This window comes from Tachyglossus aculeatus, chromosome 5, assembly GCF_015852505.1.
Source record: "Tachyglossus aculeatus isolate mTacAcu1 chromosome 5, mTacAcu1.pri, whole genome shotgun sequence".
In the NCBI taxonomy this organism is placed as follows: domain Eukaryota; kingdom Metazoa; phylum Chordata; class Mammalia; order Monotremata; family Tachyglossidae; genus Tachyglossus; species Tachyglossus aculeatus.
The window spans coordinates 38,219,794-38,240,693 of record NC_052070.1 but is presented as its reverse complement, the minus strand read 5'-3'; the positions used below and the strand labels follow the sequence as shown (position 1 = coordinate 38,240,693).

Here is a 20,900-nt window from a genome sequence, read left to right as displayed (position 1 = left end):
TGAGACTTCTGAAATTCACCCTGTATCCCAACTCCAGTTTGTAGGTTGAGTGCACTCTATTTTCAACTACACAATGCTTATCTTTGCTTGATTTCTGAATCCCTGAAGCTGATCATCACCTGCTTCAACAATGTACTGCTCATCTATATCAGAAAATCTAAGCGGGAGGAATTTTAAGGAAATAGAACTCAATTTCTGTAAGTTAAAATTTTCACTGAGTGTTGCACTAAAGTAGCAACAGGCACCTGATTCATTTCCACAAGCTGTCCAGTTCTCTTTTATCTGAACTCTCTGCAGATTGAGAAAGGAACAGAACACTTTACAACCGCACTCGATATTCATCCCACCCTCAGCCCCCCAGAATTTACGGACAAACCCATTTGTATTCATGTCTGTCTCTCCCTCTACACTATAAGCTCCCTGTGGGCAGGGAACACGTCTACCTATCACAGACACGTTGTATTGCCCTCTCTGAAGTGCTTAGCACAGTGCTCTGCACACAGTAAGCTCTCAATAAATACCACTGATTATTTCCTAGATCATCAAGCTGAGATTAAGTAACTGGCCAAAGGTCTGAATCGTCTGGATAGAATTAGCAATGGGAAACTGGGCTTTCTGTGTCTGACAATTATTTGGTTTGTACTCTCCCAAGTGCTTGTTACAGTGCTCTGCACACAGTAAGTGCTCAATAAATACCATCGATTAATTTCCAGGCTAGTCTGGGCTCCCTCATAAAACGTTACAAAATTACTTTTTCCAGGAAGAGCCTCAGAAATCTGTACATAAAAGTCCCCTGGGGAAAATGTGTTTTCATCCACTTTTCCCCCACTTTTTTAAGGGAATTATTTTTAAAGAATTAGACTAATTTTCTGATTTATAGAAAACAGGTCAGTTGGATTGAAGGAACATCACCCAGTTCAGGGGATTAAAGTCTGACTTGATCTCAACGATTTACTAAAAGAGACGTCTTCTAAAATTAACACTTAGCAGTTTAGTGTTTCCCTCTAACACGAAGCCAAAAGGAACTGTCCATTTAGTCGAGGACACACAAGATATTCATAGAGCTGTGGTTTCATATTGGAAAATTTTATTTGGTACACACAGCCTTTTCGGAGCAGCTCCCAGTTATATAACCCTACCACATAAATTCTCTCTTGCTATCCCTGAGAATTACTTCTTGAAAAGAAAGCATCCCAACTTTCAGGTGTGTAACATTCCAGTTTCTATATTGTGAGACCATTTGAATGTGTATTTCTAATAACACGTTTTACCTGAAGATCTTTTTTCTCCCTTTCGTACCCCCTTCTCCCACCTGCCACCACCACACCGCTCTCCTTTCCTTTTGCCCTTCCCAAAGTGCAAAGTTACTAAAAACTTAACCGTTCCAGAATCTTTAGAGAAATACTGGGATTGGGGGAATTCCTAAATCCAGGTAAACCAAATAAATCTGGAAAAAAATCAAAAGAATTTACTGAGCACCATATTAGGTGCTTGGGAGAGTACAAGAGTTAGAGAAGCAGCGTGGCTTAATGGAAAGAGCCCGGGCTTGGGAGTCAGAGGTCGTGGATTCTAATTCTGGCTCCGCTGTGTGACTTTGGGCAAGTCACTTCCCTTCTCTGTGCCTCAGTTCCTTCATCTGTAAAATGGGGATCAAGGCTGTGAGCCCCACGTGGGACAACCTGATCATACTGTATCCTCCCCAGAGCTTAGAACAGTGCTTTCAACATAGTAAGCGCTTAACAAACGCCACCATTATTATTACTACAAGAGCGCATGCTAATATGCACTTGAGGTAAATTCTACAAGTACATAGAAACAAAAATTTAATATTTGCCTAGGTTTTAACTCCTCGGAGAACAGGAAGGAAAATGACCCAAGATAAATGAGAAAGTATAAATTTAACAAGAGGGGTTCCCCTATTATTTTCAAAATTAGAAACTCCATAAATTCAGCAGTCATTTCTAACACCTTGATTTTGGAATACTGCTTTTACATAATCTGCCTCGTTTTATCATCACAACATCCCTGGGAGATAGGGAGAAGGCAGGTTACATTAGCCCCATTTTACAGATGAGGAAACTGGGGCCCAGAGAGGGTGAGTGACTTGTCCAGGGTAACACCGCACACCATGTACAAAGCGGGAATAGATTCCATGCTAATCCCTTTCCTCTAAACCACACTACCTCCCCCATTCAGTTAAAATCACTGGATTTTAAGACTTTGTATTAGATGTAAGGAACATGTGTTGAATGATTGTATATATTGAATACCTATATTAAATGGCATTTTAAGAACTTAATTTGTTTCAGGCATTGCTTTAAGTGCTGGGGGTAGAAGGAACAGACAAGTTAATCAGTTCAGACACAGCTTCTCTCCCACATGAGACTCACTGTCTAAATAGGAGGGAGAACAGGTACTGAATACCCACTTTACAGATGGGGAAACTGAGGCACAAATGAAGTGCAATAACATGCCCGAGGTCACCCAGGCGAATGGCAGAGCTGGGATTAGAACCCAGGTCCTCTGACCATGCTCTTTCCACTAGGCCATGCTGTTTCTTCAAATGGCACATTATTAGTACCAGTTACAACACCCACAATGAACAGGGTGAAAGGAATAAAAACAGTTCCGGGAAACTGAAGTCAAGATTTATTAGATATAAAATTCTTCAGAGACTATGTGCCCCAGGGTGGATACTACAATATGGTTTCTACAACACATGTCTTTGAGGCTCATCAATGGTATTTACTGAGTGCTTCCTATGCGCAGAGCACTGTACTGAGCACTTGGAAGAGTACGATATAACAATATACAGACACGTTTCCTGCCCACAAAGAGCTTGCAGTCTAGAGGATCCATCAACAGTAAGTGTGCGGATGTGGGTGTGTGGTGTGGGGGGAGCGTGACACACAGAATACGGGTAGGGAGAGGCAACTGAGTTGAAACCTATTTCCTTAAGTGTTGTGGGGTGAACACACGAGTGCTTAGGAGGTAAGGGCTCAAGTATAAGTGATGGAGAAGTTACTTTAATTTGCTTAAATTGATGTATTTTATTCACACGCACAAACACTTGATATAAATTCAGAATCGCTGGTAGAGTGCTTGAAATCTAGAATTGTGTTTTGTGCCCTTCGAAGCTATCTTTCTCAAGACCACCTAAAAAATCTGGAGCAAAATCCTTACAAATGTCATCTTGCCATTATTATTATTATTCTTATTATCTTTTAAACACCGTTATATTGTACAATAATTACTCAGTAACCAAACCCAAAACACTAGACAGAGATCATCTGGCTCTTCATAATTTAAACCAGTGCAGGAGTAATCTCCAACTCTAGCACTGAACAAAAGAAGATCGGCTAGTCGAGCCTTACGGAATAGCGCTGTTGAAGCACACGGGTACGGGTACCATCATTTGTCAGGAGGTGGTAAAGCCGATTTCACAAAACACGGCTATTAATACTTTTCCTCAAGAATTTCAAGAACTTCAACCTTTTGTATCACAGAGTTCAGTACAACCGATACTTATAAAAACATTTGAAGAGTACTCTAAATTTAGAGATTTTTTTAAAAATTAAGTTTCCTTTTGTGTACGGAAGTCTTTTTTTGCTTCAAAACTCCCAGTTCTCCTATGCGTTGCATGTGTGCAACTCCACAGTGAGGAAAATTTGTGCTGCAATACTCACCCGTCTCCAAAGATGCGCTTGTCAGAAGAACGTTCCCTAATTCCTTAACTATGGTCTAGCCAAAACGCATATTGAAAGCAGGCGTTATGGCGGAACTGAACGTCCTAAAAATTTATGTGTGGAATTTGGTGTCAGGCGGACACCTGCTATAAAACCTGATGCTTTTACCTCTTTCTCCCAATCCACTAAATAAATCGACCTGGCGTAATCTGACATAATATATCACTGAGCCCAGTACATGAAGCAGGAAAATAGTAACATACAAAAAAATACTTTGAGGGGCACAGTGTTCTGCACTGGAGACAAAAATATCTGATTCAGATCCCCAAAGTGAAGGTCACAGACTTGAGAGCTGAAGTCTGAGTGAGTTTTTCTCCTTTTATTAAACCAGCCCACAGCACCTATCGAACTTATACCATGGCATTACTAACCACTGAAAAGTCATAACACTCCAAAGCAATGGTGGAACATTTGGGTGAGAGTTTGGGTGACTGAACTTAAACTGCTACAATTTCTTGCCAAAACCAACAATTTTGTACTACCTCACTACTGCCGCATCAAAATTCTCAGCCATATTTTCAAATTTTAATAAACCGGTTATCTAATCTACCTTAGCCTTCTAAGCTCAGCCAATATAAACAACTTGGGTTGGACGCTTGTGGTTTATGTGGTCTGTGGTTAAAGCCTCTCCTCTGAGTACAGGATTGATTTTATTTCTCAAGTTTCAGTGTTGCGGTGTGGCCGGGTGGCAGAGCGGTGGTCTGGAACCCAGAGGCCCCGGGTTCGAGTCCGAGCTGCCTTTAAACTGCTGTGTAAACCCCCCATACCTCAGTTTCCCCATCTGTAAAATGGAGATAACAACACCTGCCTTCTCTCCCTACCTCACAGGGTTGTTATGAGGGATGGAATGAAATCATTAATGTGAGAGTGCTTTAGCGATAAAAGGACTATAGAATACTCCCTCTAGACTGTAAAATGGTTACGGGGAGGGAACGTGTCTGCTAATTCTGTTGTACTGTACTCTCCCCAAGCATTTACTGCAATTCAGAGATAATGAAAAAAATTAAACCCAACAAATACTTACAGAGGGGCCAGGTATCCAGTAGCAAAAAACAAAACAAAAAACCCAGAGTAGACTAGAGCGCCTTACTATACCTACAATTTATATATATAAATTTATATATATATACACAATGATACAAATATATACAAATATATAATATATATACAAATATACAATTATACAAATATACAATTTATATATAGTAATGTCTGTATCCTCCTCTAGACTGTAAGCTCCTTGTGGGCAGGGAACATATCTACCAACTCCGTTAGATTGTACTCTCTCAAATGACTGGTATAGTGGTCTGCACGCAATAAGTGCTCAATAAATACCACTGGTTGACTACTTTTGCTTCCACCATTTAACCTGTTGTTTTTTGGCACGGGACAGACACTTCCAACTCAAGGGATGTGGATCATTAAGAGAATAATACATTCCTCTAGACCATGAGCTCGCTGTGGGCAGAAATGGGTCTGTCTGTTATTACACTGTACTCTCCCAAGCGTTTAGTACAGCGATTTGCACATAGTAAGTGCTCACTAAACACAACTAAATTTACATCCTCCCTCACTGGGGACAAAACCAAAATACTAGCCAAAGTGACTATTCAACTACTTCAATAAACCCGCACTGGCATAATAATAGCATTTATTAAGCGCTTACTATGTGCAAAGCACTGTTCTAAGCGCTGGGGAGCTTACAAGGCATACTCCTAAGCGTATGTACTTCACTGAGCCCTTGACCGACTGATGCATGGCAGTCTGGGAGACTGTCATCACTTGACATGAGTTTTTTCCGCTTTAACTTTTCGGGTTTTTTATTCGAAAATTGAGTCGGCTTTTCACTTTGAACAGGATACTAACAGTCGTGCCGAAAGCAAGCACGCACAAAAATTGCTACACCACCCTGTGAATAAGGACGCCCTTCAACTGAAATAATTTGGGTCAGATTTTCCCTTACCAGGAATCTCAAATGCCTTGCAAAATATCAACTGCTTATACTGGTAGCTCTGGGGGCTTTTCTTCCAAAAGTAACAATACACCTGATCCTGAACATACTTCTAAATGCCACAAACTGGAAAGTCTAGTAATAATAACAATTCTGGTATTTGTTAATGGCTTCCTATGCGCCAGGCACTGTACTAAGCGCTGGGTAGACAAAGTCCCTGTCCCGCATGGGACTAATGGTCTCAATCTCCATTTTACAGATGAGGGAACTGAGGCACAGAGAAATGAAGTGACTTTCCCAAGGCCACCCGGCAGACAAGTGGCGGAGTCGGGATTAGAACCCACGTCCCTAGAGAGGCAGCGTGGCATAGTGGAAAGGGCCCAGGCTTGGAAGTGAGAGGTCATGGGTTCTAATCCCAGCTCCGCCACTCATCAGCTGCGTGACTTTGGGCCCGTTACTTGACTTCTCTGTACCTCAGTTCCCTCATCTGTAAAATGGGGGTAAAGGCTGTGAGCTCCACGTGGGACAACCTAATCACCTTGGATCTCCACCAGCGCTTAGAACAGGGCTTGGCACAGAGTAAGCGCTTAATACCATCATCATTATTATTATTATTCTCTGTGCCTCAGTTACCTCACCTGCAAAATGGGGATTAAGACAATGAGCCCCACGTGGGACCTCCTGATCTCCTTGTATCTCCCCCAGTGCTTACAACAGGGCTTGGCACATAGTAAGCGCTTAACAAATACCACCATCATCATTATTGTTCACTCAATCACATTTATTGAGTGCTTACTGTGTGCAGAGCACTGTACTAAGCGCTTGGGAATTATTATTCTCTGTGCCTCCGTTACCTCACCTGCAAAATGGGGATTAAGACTGAGCCCAACGTGGGACACTGATAACCTGGGATCTAGCCCAGCGTTTAGAACAGTGCTCAGCACATAGTAAGCACTTAAATGGCATCATATTAATCTCTGTACCTCAGTTACCTCACCTGCAAAATGGGGATTAAGACTGTGAGCCCCACGTGGGACAACTTGATGACCTTGGATCTACCCTAGAGTTTAGAACAGTGCTCAGCACAGAGTAAGCGCTTAACAAATGCCATCGCTATTATTATTATTATTATTATCATTATTATTCCTATTATTATGACCTTCCGATTCCCAGGCTCAGGCTCTCCCCACAACGCCGTCCTGCTTCCCCTAAAACCTAACTCCCCTAAAATCCCCTTCATATTCCCAATCTGCAGATGTGCCCAGGGCCTTCGTGTAAAAGCCCTCTCACCACAATGCGTGGGCATGATGCCCAACCCTCCCTCGGGCTCAGAATTAACAACAACAATAATACTTGTACATATCTATTCTATTTATTTTATTTTGTTAATGTTTTGTTTTGTTCTCTGTCTCCCCCTTCTAGACTGTGAGCCCACTGTTGGGTAGGGACCGTCTCTATATGTTGCCAACTTGTACTTCCCAAGCGCTTAGTACAGTGCTCTGCACACAGTAAGCTCTCAATAAATATGATTGATAATAATAATGATGGTATCTGTTGGGCACTTACTCTGTGCCATGCACTGTCCTAATTATAAACTCCATTTTAGGGGATCGTTGGAATCCCCCCCTCCCTTCTAGCCTGGGAGCCCGTTGTTGGGTCAGGGCCATCTCTGTTGCCGATTTGTACTTCCCAAGCGCTTAGTCCAGTGCTCTGCACACAGTAAGCTCTCAATAAATACAAATGAATGAATGGATGAATGAATGAATAAGGGAGGGTTGGTCCGGCCTCTCCCAAGATGAGCTTTGAGCAGCCGAGTGGGGGGATCGGTTGCTGGTCAGAGGGGGTAAGGTGACCCAGGAGAGGAGGCCTGTGAGCCCACTGTTGGGTAGGGACTGTCTCTATATGTTGCCAACTTGTACTTCCCAAGCGCTTAGTACAGTGCTCTGCACACAGTAAGCGCTCAATAAATACGATTGATTGACTGACTGAGGCCCAGCCCGCACCCTCCACTCACCTCCTCACCTCCTCCAGGAGGCCTTCCCAGACTGAGCCCCTTCCTTCCTCTCCCCCTCGTCCCCCTCTCCATCCCCCCATCTTACCTCCTTCCCTTCCCCACACCACCTGTAGAGATGCATATATGTTTGTACATATTTATTACTCTATTTATTTATTTATTTTATTTGTACATATCTATTCTATTTATTTTATTTTGTTAGTATGTTTGGTTTTGTTCTCTGTCTCCCCCTTTTAGACTGTGAGCCCACTGTTGGGTAGGGACTGTCTCTAAATATTGCCAATTTGTACTTCCCAAGCGCTTAGTACAGTGCTCTGCACATAGTAAGCGCTCAATAAATACGATTGATGATGATGATGGGCCTCGCTCTCGCCCGTCCCGCCGTCGACCCCCGGCCCACATCCTCCCCCTGGCTTGGGATGCCCTCCCTCCCAACATCCACCAAACTAGCTCTCTTCCCCCCTTCAAAGCCCTACTGAGAGCTCACCTCCTTCAGGAGGCCCTCCCAGAATGAGCCCCCCTTTTCCTCTGCTCCCCCTTCACCTCCCAGCACTTGTGTATATTTGTACATATTTATTACTCTATTTGTATGTACTTTATTTTATTACAGATGTGGAGATATCTATAATTCTATTTATTCTGATGGTATTGACGCCTGTCTACTTGTTTTGTGGTCTGTCTTCCCCTTCTAGACCGTGAGCCCATTGTTGGGTTGGGACCGTCTTGATCTGTTGTCCATTTGCACTTCCCAAGCGCTTAGGGCAGTGCTCTGCACACAGTGAATGCTCCATAAATACGATCGAATGAATGAATCATCCTCACCCTCATCATCATAATAACGATGGTATTTGTTAGGCGCTTACTATATGCAAAACCCTGTCCTAAGCACTGGGGAGGACCATTGTCTGGGTGGGACCGTCTCTGTTGCCCATTTGTACTTCCCAAGCGCTTAGTACAGTGCTCTGCACACAGTAAACGCTCCATAAATACGATTGAATGAATGAATCCTCACCTTCATCATCATAATAACGATGGTATTTGTTAAGCACTTACTATATACAAAGCCCTGTCCTAAAGGTTGGGGAGGCCCATTGTCTGGGGGGTATCGTCTCTAGCTGTTGCCCATTTGTGCTTCCCAAGCGCTTAGGACAGTGTTCTGCACACAGTAAGTGCTCAATAAATAAGGTTGAATGAATGAATGAATCCCCCTTCTAGACCGCGAGCCCGTTGTTGGGTCAGGACCGTCTCTAATTGTTGCCCATTTGGACTTCCCAAGCGCTTAGTACAGTGTTCTGCACACAGTAAATGCTCCACAAATACGATCGAACGAATGATCCTCACCCTCATCATCATAATGATGGTATTTGTTAATAATAATAATGGCATTTATTAAGCGCTGACTATGTGCAAAGCACTGTTCTAAGCGCTGGGGAGCTTACAAGGTGATTAGGTTGCCCCGTGGGGGGGCTCACATTCTTAATCCCCATTTTACAGATAAGGGAGCTGAGGCACGGAGAAGTGAAGTGACTCGCCCAAAGTCACACAGCTGACAACTGGCGGAGTCGGCATTTGAACCCATGACCTCTGACTCCCAAGCCCAGGCTCTTTCCACTGAGCCACGCTGCTCATTATATGCACAGCCCTGCCCTAAGCGCTGGGAAGGCCCATTGTCTGGGAGGGACCGTCTCTAGCTGTTGCCCATTTGTGCTTCCCAAGCGCTTGGTACAGTGCTCTGCACACAGTAAGTGCTCAATAAATATGATTGAATGAATGAATGAATAATAACGATGGTAAGGTTGGGGAAGCCCATTGTCTGGGCGGGGGGGGGGGAGACACACACTGTCTGTAGCTGTTGCCCATTTGTGCTTCCCAAGTGCTTAGGACAGTGTTCTGCACACAGTAAGCGCTCAATAAATAAGACTGAATGAATGAATGAATCCCCCTTGTAGATCTGGAGCCCGCTGTTGGGTCGGGACAGTCTCTACCTGTTGCCCATTTGGACTTCCCAAGCGCTTAGTACAGTGCTCTGCACACAGTAAATGCCCCACAAATACAATCCAATGAATGAATCATCCTCACCCTCACCATAGTACAGTGCAAGCGCTTAGTACAGTGCTCTGCACACAGTAAGTGCCCAATAAATATGATTGATGATGAGAACAATGGTATTTGTTAAGCGCTTACTATATGCAAAGCTCTGTCCTAAGCGTTGGGGAGGCCCATTGGGAGGGACCGTCTCTAGCTGTTGCCCATTTGTGCTTCCCAAGCGCTTAGGACAGCGTTCTGCACACAGTATGCGCTCAATCAGTGCGATTGAATGAATGAGTGAATCCCCCTTCTAGACCGGCAGCCCGTTGTTGGGTCGGGACCGGCTCTATCTGTTGCCCATCTGTGCTTCCTAAGCGCTTAGGACAGTGCTCTGCACACAGTAAGCGCTCAATAAATAAGACTGAGTGAATGAATCCCCCTTCTAGACCGGGAGCCCGTTGTTGGGTCGGGACCGGCTCGATCTATTGCCCATTTGGACTTCCCAAGCGCTTAGTACAGTGCTCTGCACACAGTAAGCGCTCAATATGTAAGACTGAATGAATGAATCCCCCTTCTAGACCGTGAGCCCGTTGTTGGGTCGGGACCGTCTCTAACTGTTGCCCATTTGTGCCGCTTAGTCCAGTGCTCTGAACACAGTAAGCGCTTAATACGTAAGATTGAATGAATGAATGAATGAATCTCCCTTCTAGACCGGGAGCCCGTTGTTGGGTCGGGACCGCTCCTGTCGCCCATTTGGACTTCCCAGGCGCTTAGTACAGTGCTCTGCACACAGTAAGCGTTCAACAAATAAGACTGAATGAATGAATCCCCCTTCTAGACCGGGAGTTCGTTGTTGGGTCGGGACCGTCTCTAATTATTGCCCATTTGGACTTTCCAGGTGTTTAGTACAGTGCTCTGCACACAGTTGGGCTCAATATATAAGCTTGAATGAATAAATCCCCCTTCTAGACCGAGAGCCCGTTGTTGGGTCGGGACCGGCTCCATCTGTTGCCCATTTGGACTTCCCAGGAGCTTAGTACAGTGCTCTGGACACAGTAAACGTTCAGTATGTAAGATTGAATGAATGAATCCCCCTTCTAGACCGGGAGCCCGTTGTTGGGTCGGGACCGTCTCTAACTGCTGCCCATTTGGACTTCCCAGGCGCTCAGTACAGTGCTCTGCACACAGTAAGCGCTCAATACGATTGATTGAATGAATGAATGAATCCCCCCTCTAGACCGGGAGCCCGTTGTTGGGTCGGGACCGTCTCTGTCTCCCATTTGTGCCGCTTAGTACAGTGCTCTGCACACAGTAAGCGCTCAATAAGTAAGATTGAATGAATGAATGAATGAATGAATCCCCCTTCTAGACCGGGAGCCCGTTGTTGGGTCCGGGCCGTCTCTAACTGTTGCCCATTTGTGCCGCTTAGTACAGTGCTCTGCACACAGTAATGGCTCAATAAGTAAGATTGAATGAATGAATGAATCCCCCTTCTAGGCCGTAAGCCCGTTGTTGGGTCGGGACCGTCTCTAATTGTTGCCCTTTTGGACTTCCCAGGCGTTTAGTACAGTGCTCTGCACACAGTAAGCGCTCAATAAATACGATTGAATGAATGAATGAATCCCCCTTCTAGACCGGGAGCCCGTTGTTGGGTCGGGACCGTCTCTAACTGTTGCCCATTTGTGCCGCTTAGTCCAGTGCTCTGCACACAGTAAGCGCTCAATAAATACGATTGAATGAATGAATGAATGTCCCTTCTAGGCCGGGAGCCCGTTGTTGGGTCGGGACCGTCTCTAACTGTTGCCCATTTGTGCCGCTTAGTCCAGTGCTCTGCACACAGTAAGCGCTCAATATGTAAGATTGCATGAATGAACGAACTCCCCTTCTGAACCGTGAGCCCGTTGTTGGGTCGGGACCGGCTCTAACTGTTGCCCATTTGGACTTCCCAGGCGCTCAGTACAGTGCTCTGCACACAGTCAGCGCTCAACAAATAAGACAGAATGAATGGATGAATCCCCCTTCTAGACGGGGAGCCCGTTGTTGGGTCCGGACCGTCTCTAACTGTCGCCCATTTGTGCCGCTTAGTACAGTGCTCTGCACACAGTAAGCGCTCAATAAGTAAGATTGAATGAATGAATGAACGAATCCCCCTTCTGGACCGTGAGCCCGTTGTTGGGTCGGGACCGTCTCTAGTTGTTGCCCATTTGGACTTCCCAGGCGCTCAGTACAGTGCTCTGCACGTAATAAGCGCTCAACAAGTAAGACTGAATGAATGAATGAATCCCCCTTCTAGACGGGGAGCCCGTTGTTGGGTCGGGTCCGTCTCTAATTGTTGCCCATTTGGACTTCCCAGGCGCTTAGTACAGTGCTCTGCACACAGTAAGCGCTCAACAAATAAGACTGAATGAATGAATGAATCCCCCTTCTAGACAGGGAGCCCGTTGTTGGGTAGGGACCGTCTCTAATTGTTGCCCATTTGGACTTCCCAGGCGCTCAGTACAGTGCTCTGCACGTAGTAAGCGCTCAACAAGTAAGACTGAATGAATGAATGAATGCCCCTTCTAGACCGGGAGCCCCTTGTTGGGTCGGGACCGTCTCGAATTGTTGCCCATTTGGACTTCCCAGGCGCTTAGTACAGTGCTCTGCACACAGTAAGCGCTCAACAAATAAGACTGAATGAATGAATGAATCCCCCTTCTAGACAGGGAGCCCGTTGTTGGGTCGGGACCGTCTCTAATTGTTGCCCATTTGGACTTCCCAGGCACTCAGTACAGTGCCCTGCACACAGTAAGCGCTCAATAAATACGACTGAATGAATGAATGAATCCCCCTTCTAGACCGGGAGCCCGTTGTTGGGTCGGGACCGTCTCTAACTGCTGCCCATTTGGGCTTCCCCAGCGCTTAGGACAGTGCCCTGCACACAGTACGCGCTCAATAAGTAAGACTGAATGAATGACTGAATCCCCCTTCTAGGCCGGGAGCCCGTTGTTGGGTCGGGACCGGCTCTAACTGCTGCCCATTTGGGCCGCTTAGGACAGTGCTCTGCACACAGTAAGCGCTCAATAAGTAAGATTGAATGAATGAATGAATGAATGAATCCCCCTTCTGAACCGTGAGCCCGTTGTTGGGTCGGGACCGTCTCTAGTTGTTGCCCATTTGGACTTCCCAGGCGCTTAGCACAGTGCTCTGCACGTAGTAAGCGCTCAACAAGACTGAATGAATGAATGAATCCCCCTTCTAGACGGGGAGCCCGTTGTTGGGTTGGGACCGTCTCTGTTGCCCACTTATGCCGCTTAGTACAGTGCTCTGCACACAGTAAGCACTCAATATGTAAGATTGAATCCCCCTTCTAGACCGTGAGCCCGTTGTTGGGTCGGGACCGTCTCTGTCGCCCATTTGGACTTCCCAGGCGCTTAGTACAGTGCTCTGCACACAGTAAGCGCTCAGTATGTAAGATTGAATGAATGAATGAATCTCCCTTCTAGACGGGGAGCCCGTTGTTGGGTCGGGACCATCTCTAACTGTTGCCCATTTGGACTTCCCAGGCGCTCAGTACAGTGCTCTGCACACAGTAAGCGCTCAACAAATAAGACTGAATGAATGAATAAATCCCCCTTCTAAACCGGGAGCCCGTTGTTGGGTCGGGACCGGCTCTAACTGCTGCCCCTTTGGACTTCCCAGGCGCTCAGTACAGTGCTCTGCACACAGTAAGCGCTCAACAAATAAGACTGAATGAATGAATGAATCCCCCTTCTAGACGGGGAGCCCGTTGTTGGGTCGGGACCGTCTCTAGTTGTTGCCCATTTGGACTTCCCAGGCGCTCAGTACAGTGCTCTGCACACAGTAAGCGCTCAATAAATACGATTGAATGAATGAATGAATCTCCCTTCTAGACCGGGAGCCCGTTGTTGGGTCGGGACCGGCTCTAACTGCTGCCCATTTGTGCCGCTTAGTACAGTGCTCTGCACACAGTAAGCGCTCAATAAGTAAGATTGAATGAATGAATGAACGAATCCCCCTTCTGAACCGTGAGCCCGTTGTTGGGTCGGGACCGTCTCTAGTTGTTGCCCATTTGGACTTCCCAGGCGCTTAGCACAGTGCTCTGCACGTAGTAAGCGCTCAACAAGTAAGACTGAATGAATCCCCCTTCTAGACGGGGAGCCCGTTGTTGGGTCGGGACCATCTCTAACTGTTGCCCATTTGGACTTCCCAGGCGCTTAGTACAGTGCTCTGCACACAGTCAGCGCTCAACAAATGAGACTGAATGAATGAATGAATCCCCCTTCTAGACAGGGAGCCCGTTGTTGGGTCGGGACCGTCTCTAGTTGTTGCCCCTTTGGGCTTCCCAGGCGTTCAGTACAGTGCTCTGCACACAGTAAGCGCTCACTATGTAAAATTGATTGAATGAATGAATGATTGAATGCCCCTTCTAGACGGGGAGTCCGTTGTTGGGTGGGGACCGGCTCTACCTGTTGCCCCTTTGGACTTCCCAGGCAGGCGCTTAGCACAGTGCTCTGCACCCAGTCAGCGCTCCACCACTATGAATGAATGAATGAATGAGAAAGCTCGGAGGGAGGAGAGGAGGAGGAGGCGGTGGCGTTGGCGGCGGCAGGACCGGAGGGGGGCCAGCAGGGGGCGATGACGGTGCGGGGAGGCCCGTGGCGGGGGGGGGGGGGGGGCGCGTCCCCGAAGCGGCGCGCCCAGCGGGGTCGGGAGACTCACCCGCGCCGGGCCGGTCCGTGAGCGGGCGGTCCGAGCCCCTGGGCGGGCGGCCGCGGAATGGCGGCCCGGCCGAGGGGGCGGCCGCCCCAGCCCGAGGGGGCGGGCCCCCGACGCGCCCGGAGCCAATCAGCGCCGCCGGCGTCTTTCGAACGAACCCCGCCGACCAATCGCCGCGCGGGGAGCGCGGGGGGGGGGGGGGGGGCGGGCGGAGCATGCGCGCCCGCGGCCGGGGCTCGGCCAATCAGCGCGCGGCGGGAAGCGGGCGACGCAGGCGCAGGGGGGACGGGGACAGCGCCCCCCGCCCGGGACGGTTCCAAAGAAAACAGCGGCGGGAGCGCGCGTGCGCGTGCGCGCGCGGCGGAACAAAAGGGGCGTCCGGGGGGCGTCCGGGGAGCGGTGCGGGCCCTCTGTCCGCTCCCCGCCTTCGCCCCCCGGGCCGCCCGCCCGCCCGGCTCGGTTACCTCGGCGCTGCCGCTTGTCGGCGCCCCGCTTCGCGCTGTCCCCTCGCCTGCCGCTCCGCCGCCGCTGTCGCCGCCGCCGTCACCGCCCCCTTTGCGCACGCGCACTACTCCGTCCCCTTGGCGCATGCGCGTCACTCCGTCTCCCCCTGCGCGCACGCGCATCACCCCGCCCCTCCGCGCATGCGCACATCCCCCCCCCCCGCGCGCGCGCGCGCGCCCCCTGCTGCCCGGTCTCCTCACAGGCGGCAACCGCCCCCACCGCAATAATAATAGTGGGATTTGTTAAGCGCTTATTATAATAATAATGACGTCATTTATTAAGCGCTTACTATGTGCCCAGCCCTGTTCTAAGCGCTGGGGAGGTTACAAGGTGATCAGGCTGTCCCACGGGGGGGCTCACAGTCTTCATCCCCATTTTACAGATGAGGGAACTGAGGCCCAGAGAAGTTAATAATAATGATGGTGGCATTTATTAAGCACTTACTATGTGCACAGCACTGTTCTAAGCGCTGGGGAGGTTACAAGGAGATCAGGTTGTCTCACGGGGGGCTCACAGTCTTCCTCCCCATTTTACAGATGAGGGAACTGAGGCCCAGATAAGTTAATAATAATGATGATGGCATTTATTAAGCGCTTACTATGTGCCCAGCACTGTTCTAAGCGCTGGGGAGGTTACAAGGTGATCAGGCGGTCCCACGGGGGGGCTCACAGTCTTCATCCCCATTTTACAGATGAGGGGACTGAGGCCCAGAGAAGTTAATAATAATGATGATGACATTTATTAAGTGCTTACTATGTGCACAGCACTGTTCTAAGCGCTGGGTGGGTTACAAGGTGATCAGGCTGTCCCACGGGGGGCTCACAGGCTTCATCCCCATTTTACAGATGAGGGAACTGAGGCCCAGAGAAGTTAATAATAATGATGATGACATTTATTAAGCGCTTACTATGTGCACGGCACTGTTCTAAGCGCTGGGTGGGTTACAAGGTGATCAGGCTGTCCCACGGGGGGCTCACAGTCTTCATCCCCATTTTACAGATGAGGGGACTGAGGCCCAGAGAAGTTAATAATAATGATGATGACATTTATTAAGCGCTTACTATGTGCAAAGCACTGTTCTAAGCGCTGGGTGGGTTACAAGGTGATCAGGCTGTCCCACGGGGGGCTCACAGGCCTCATCCCCATTTTACAGATGAGGGAACTGAGGCCCAGAGAAGTTAATAATAATAATTCATTCATTCATTCATTCAATCGTATTTATTGAGCGCTTACTGTGTGCAGAGCACTGTACTAAGCGCTTGGGAAGTACAAGTTCGCAACGTATAGAGACGGTCCCTACCCAACAGAGGGCTCACAGTCTAGAGGGGGAGAAGGACAACAAAACAAAACTAATGATGATGGCATTTATTAAGCGCTTACTATGGGCAAAGCACTGTTCTAAGCGCTGGGGGGGCTACAAGGTGATCAGGTTGTCCCACTTGGGGCTCACGGTCTTAATCCCCATTTTACAGATGAGGGAACTGAGGCCCAGAGAAGTTAAGTGGCTTGCCCAAGGTCAAGTGGCGAAGTCGGGATATGAACCCAGGACCTCTGACCCCCAAGCCCTCGCTCTTTCCACTGAGCCACACTGCTTCCCAGATAATAATAATAATGGTGGTATTTGTTAAGCACTTACTATAATAATAATGACGGCATTCATTAAGCGCTTCCTATGTGCACAACACTGTTCTAAGCGCTGGGAAGGTTACAACGTGATCAGGTTGTCCCACGGGGGGCTCACAGTCTTCATCCCCATTTTACAGATGAGGGAACTGAGGCACAGAGAAGTTAATAATAATAATAATAATAATAATAATGGCATTTATTAAGCGCTTACTATGTGCAAAGCACTGTTCTAAGCGCTGGGGAGGTTACAAGGTGATCAGGTTGTCCCACGGGGGGCTCACAGTCCTAATCCCCATTTTACAGTTGAGGGAACTGAGGCACAGAGAAGTGAAGTGACTTGCCCAAAGTCACACGGCTGACAATTGGCGGAGCCGGGATTTTAACCCGTGACCTCTGACTCCAAAGCCCATGCTCTTTTCCACTGAGCCACGCTGCTTTGTTAAGCGCTTACTATAATAATAATGATGGCATTTATTAAGCACTTACTATGTGCAAAGCACTGTTCTAAGTGCTGGGGAGGGTTACAAGGTGATCAGATTGTCCCAAGCGGGGCTCACAGTCTTAATCCCTATTTTGCAGATGAGGGAACTGAGGCTCAGAGAAGTTACGAGACTTGCTCAAAGTCACACAGCAGACAATTGGCGGAGCGGGGATTTGAACCCATGACCTCTGACTCCAAAGCCCGGGCTCTTTCCACTGAGCCACGCTGCTTCTCTACCCCCCCCCCACCACAACCATAATAATAATAATGGTGGTATTTGTTAATCGCTTCCTATAATAATAATAATGATGATATTTGTTAATTGCTTACTGTAATGATCATAATAACAATGATATTTGTTAAGCGCTTACTATAATAATAATAATGATGGCATTTGTTAAGCGTTTACTATATGCCAAGCACTGTTCTAAGCGCTGGGGGGGATACAAGGTGATCAGGTTGTCCCACGTGGGGCTCACAGTCTTAATCCCCATTTTACGGATGGGGGAACTGAGGCACAGAGAAGGGAAGTGACTTGCCCAAGATCACACAGCAGACAAGTGGCGGAGCCGGGATTAGAACCCACATCCTCTGACTCTGAACCCCGTGCTCTTTCCACTACACCACACTGCTTCTCGATTCTACTATATTATTATACTAATAAATAAAATGTATTAAGTGCTTACTATGTGACAGGCACTTCTAACTGCTGGGGTCGATTGATTCGTTCATTCAATCATATTCATTCATTCATTCAATCATATTTGAGCGCTTACTGTGTGCAGAGCACTGTACTAAGCGCTTGGGAAGTCCAAGTCGGCAACATATAGAGACGGTCCCTACCCAACAGCGGGCTCACAGTCTAGAAGCGGGAGACAGACAACAAAACAAAACATATTAACAATAATAATATTCATTCATTCATTCATTCAATCGTATTTATTGAGCGCTTACTGTGTGCAGAGCACTGTACTAAGCGCTTGGGAAGTACAAGTTGGCAACATATAGAGACAGTCCCTACCCACCAGTGGGCTCACAGTCCAGAACACTGAGCACCTACTGTGCGCAGAGCACTGTAATAAGCGCTTATACAAGATAATCGGGTTGGACACCGTCCCTGTCCCACATAGGACTCACGGTCTTAATCCCCATTTTACAGATGAGGGAACTGAGGCACAGAGAAGTTGACTTGCCCAAGGCCACACAGCAGACAAGTGGCAGGGCCAAAATTAGAGCCCGTTGTTGGGTAGGGACCGTCTCTACATGTTGCCAACTTGGACTTCCCAAGCGCTTAGTACAGTGCTCTGCACACAGTAAGCGCTCAATAAATGCGATTGAATGAATGAATGAATGATCCCATGACCTTCTGACTTCAGGCCCGTGCTCTGCCCACTATGCCACGTTGCTTCCCCATGAAGTGTGTAAAATATGTCTTAATACTGCTTTGCAAAGAGCGCCCAGTATTCTCAAGGACCACCTCTCGTGCCAACTACTTGTGATTCATTCATTCATTCCATCGTATTTATTGAGCGCTTACTGTGTGCGGAGCACTGTACTAAGCGCTTGCTTCAGAATGCTGCAGTTGGTAGGAGAAGTGTTCATTCTGAGAAAAACCTGCAGACTATCCCGCTTGCCTCTTTGGTTTTTCAACCCTTCATTGGTAGCCCCAAAATGAAGACACCAAGGAATTGCGTGGAGAAAGTACCCATGGCCTGGACTAACACTCCAATCACCTCAATCAATCGATCGTATTTATTGAGCGCTTACTGTGTGCAGAGCACTGGACTAAGCGCTTGGGAAGTCCAAGTTGGCAACATATAGAGACGGTCCCTACCCAACAGTGGGCTCAAGGTCTAAAAGACTCAACTGAAAACCACACAGAACTTACCCTAATAATAATATCAATCAATCAATCGCATTTATTGAGTGCTTACTGTGGGCAGAGCACTGTACTGAGCGCTTGGGAAGTCCAAGTTGGCAACATATAGAGACAGTCCCTACCCAACAACGGGCTCATAGTCTAGAAGGGGGAGAAAGAGAACAAAACCAAACATACTAACAAAATAAAATGAATAGAATAGATATGTACAAGTAAAATAGAGTAATAAATGTGTACAAGCATATATACATATATACAGGTGCTGTGGGGAAGGGAAGGAGGTAAGATGGGGGGATGGAGAGGGGGACGAGGGGGAGAGGAAGGAAGGGGCTCAGTCTGGGAAGGCCTCCTGGAGGAGGTGAGCTCTCAGTAGGGCCTTGAAGGGAGGAAGAGAGCTAATATCATTATTATAATAATAATAATGATAGCATTTATTAAGCATTTACTATGTACAAAGCACTGTTCTAAGCGCTGGGGCGGTTACAAGGTGATCAGGTTGTCCCACATGGGGCTCACAGTCTTAATCCCCATTTTACAAATGAGGGAACTGAGGCCCAGAGAAGTGAAGTGACTTGCCCAAACTCACACAGCTGGCAATTGGCAGAGTTGGGATTTGAACCCATCACCTCTGACTCCAAAGCCCGGGCTCTTTCCCCTGAGCCACGCTGCCTCCCTACTAAACGCAACTTCACTCCAATGTAGACCTTTATGAGATCAATCAATCAATCTATCAATCGTATTTATTGAGCGCTTACTGTGTGCAGAGCACTGTACTAAGCGCTTGGGAAGTACAAGTTGGCAACACATAGAGACGGTCCCTACCCAACAGTGGGCTCACAGTCTAGAAGTAAAATGATGGCATTTGTTAAGCACTTACTACGTCAAAAGCACTGTTCTAAGCGCTGTGGGGGGATACAAGGTGATCAGGTTGTCCCACATGGGGCTCACAGTCTTAATCCCCATTTTACAGATGAGGCCCAGAGAAGTGAAGTGACTTGCCCAAACTCACCCAGCTGGCAATCGGCAGAGTTGGGATTTGAACCCATGCCCTCTCACTCCAAAGCCCGGGCTCTTTCCCCTGAGCCACGCTGCCTCCCTACTAAACGCAACTTCACTCCGTGTGATCAATATCCATCAATCAATCAATCAATCGTATCCATTGAGCACTTACTGTGTGCAGAGCACTGTACTAAGCGCTTGGGAAGTCCAAGTTGGCAACATATAGGGACGGTCCCTACCCAACAGTGGGCTCACAGTCTAAAAGATCAAGGTATAGTTAGTGATAATGGAGTTTGGCCAATGCTAACACCGCTATCGGAGAAATCTGTCTTTAGCACATAATAGCGAAGTGGTTGATACATTTTCTACCAAGCCAGTCGTTTATTTTCTTCCTTTGAAATCCGTCTCAATTTCACAGGCATCCTTTAAATTGCGATATTTCAGGCCTCTGCCAGAAACAACCTCGTGTATTTGTATTCTGTCGCACCTTTCCTCTAAATGAGCATGCTTTCCCTCTTCAACTTGCTCCTTTTTTTCTTCCCCTTCTCTTTCCTCCACCTTTCCCCCTCATTTCTACATCCTTGAGAAGCAGAATCTCATTCATTCATCCAATCCTATTTACTGAGCACCTACCGTGTGCAGATAAGTGCTTGGGAAGTACAAGTCGGATTTGATTCTCGCTTCCGGCAAAGGCAGAATGGAGAAAGAGTAGAACCAAGGGTCAGTTTTCTGAACTGGCTGGTTTTATAAACAGGTTAATTTGGATATTTGAATTTTATCCAGATATCCAAGTCTGGTTTCATTTGGTTATCCCAACATTTGATTAGTTCGGTTAATCTAGAGTCTCCTGTAAATCATTTCATCACCCGGGAGCCTGCGATTACCTTAAAAGACACATTTCATTCAATCGTATTTATTGAGCACTTACTGTGTGCGGAGCACCGTACTAAGCG

At 47.4% G+C, this 20,900-nt stretch overlaps 1 protein-coding gene across 5 annotated transcripts in view; it reads right to left on the bottom strand.

The window, feature by feature from the left end:
- HP1BP3 (heterochromatin protein 1 binding protein 3) overlaps nucleotides 1-14,992 on the bottom strand; it is a 44,841-nt gene extending 29,849 nt beyond the window's left edge. For 3 of the 5 annotated variants that reach the window (XM_038747536.1, XM_038747537.1, XM_038747538.1), the window contains exon 1: nucleotides 14,923-14,992. The gene's annotated coding sequence lies outside the window, so the exon portion shown is untranslated. Of the gene's footprint in view, nucleotides 1-14,461; nucleotides 14,483-14,922 lie in introns of those variants that run through there. The other 2 variants (XM_038747539.1, XM_038747542.1) reach the window with 2 other exon arrangements.
- Nucleotides 14,993-20,900: the final 5,908 nt, after the last annotated feature.